Here is a 1,487-nt window from a genome sequence, read left to right as displayed (position 1 = left end):
ACCACCCTGTTCAAACCTGTGTTCTTCAGGGGTCAACTATTATTTTATTTTATTATCAGTCTCACACCCCTCCCCTCCATACTACACTCCACAAGGGTAGTTCTTATTTAGTACTGTAGAAGGATGTGATACAGAGCAGGTGGCAAATAAATATTTAGTATATTAACTGAGATGACAGGTCTGACTTTACTCACATTAAATGTAAGTAAACTGCATACCTTACATGCCACTAAATTAGGGGAATAATTTCACGGTTCGAACATCATAGAGTGCACTTACACACACCTAGATGGTGTAGCCTACTACACATCTAGGCTGTTTGCTAGACCTCCATCACATATGTGGGTCCTTGACCAAATTGTTGATTCGGCACGTGACTGTACTTGCCACTCAGAGATTAGCCATGGAGATCACTTAGCCTGTAAGGAACTCTAGGTCTAGCTGCAGTGGCCGTGTTGTTGTAGAATCACTGCTAATACTCAGAGAAAATTGGCCAGCTTAGTCCCTGTGAGCAAGCATTATAACTCCTCCATACCTGTTTCCTCATCTATAATATTCAAATAAGAGTAGTATGTGCCTCATAGGTGATGTAAAGCCCCTGGAACAGTGTCTGTTCCATAGAAATTCTTTGAGTGTTAGTTACATCACTACTCCCCATTTTCTCCCTTCCCTGCCTGCCCCCTCGGACAGGATGAAGAAGGCCCCCTGTGTTGCCCCCACCCTGGCTGCTCCCTAAGGGCCCACATGACCTGCCTGGCAGACGAGTTCCTGCAGGAGGAGCCCGGGCAGCTTCTGCCCCTAGAGGGCCGATGCCCTGGGTAAGTCCAGCATCACTCCCCCAGCCTGGTTTACCTCTGTGAAGACACTGCCTAGGCCCAGGGCATCTGAGTCCTCATCTGGCACCCAGGGCCTAGGCTGAAGGAGGCTTGTGATCTGACTCTCTGTCTCCTACCAACTGCACCCTTGGCAGCTGCAAGAACTCACTGCTGTGGGGAGACCTGATCCGGCTGTGCCGGATGGGCTCCGAGGAGGAAGAGGAGAACTTGGAATTAGAAGAGGTGAGAGGTGTTTTGGACCCTGCCCCAGCCTATCCCCTGGGCTGCCTCTGACCACCCTTCTTGTCTCCACAGGAACACTGGACAGACATGCTAGAGATCTGACCCTCGGCACCCCTAGCCCTCTACCCATTCCTTATCCGTGCCACTGCCTTCGGGTCTCGGCAATTTTTACTTGAGTACAATAAAAAGTCTGAGTTAAGGGCATCTTCTGGTATTTGCTGGGGTATGTGTGGAGGTAGGAGGAAAAGGCCCTGCCAGTTGCTGGGGCCTGAGGAGATCAGAGGACGGGGGAGGGGCCACTGACCCCAGATGGACCAGCCTCTCTCTGCTGGAGGCCCTTCTGCCTCAGCTTTCCCCTGGCCTGCCTCTGAGATCACAGTTCCTTTTGATTTTTAAAAAAATACATTTCTATTGATTTCACAGAAAGAA

The 1,487-nt window shown here is 50.0% G+C and overlaps 1 non-coding gene across 1 annotated transcript; it reads left to right on the top strand.

Annotated features, from left to right (window-relative positions):
• Positions 1-342: 342 nt before the first annotated feature.
• On the top strand, positions 343-1,262 carry LOC102248166. Its single transcript, XR_001364621.1, has 3 exons — positions 343-818; positions 971-1,058; positions 1,131-1,262. It is a non-coding gene; the product is annotated as an uncharacterized LOC102248166 (transcript).
• Positions 1,263-1,487: the final 225 nt, after the last annotated feature.

Source organism: Myotis brandtii, unplaced genomic scaffold, assembly GCF_000412655.1.
Source record: "Myotis brandtii unplaced genomic scaffold, ASM41265v1 C42448058, whole genome shotgun sequence".
Classification (NCBI taxonomy): Eukaryota; Metazoa; Chordata; class Mammalia; order Chiroptera; family Vespertilionidae; genus Myotis; species Myotis brandtii.
Note: the sequence above shows the minus strand (reverse complement) of the source record. Positions and strands in the feature narration are given on the sequence as shown.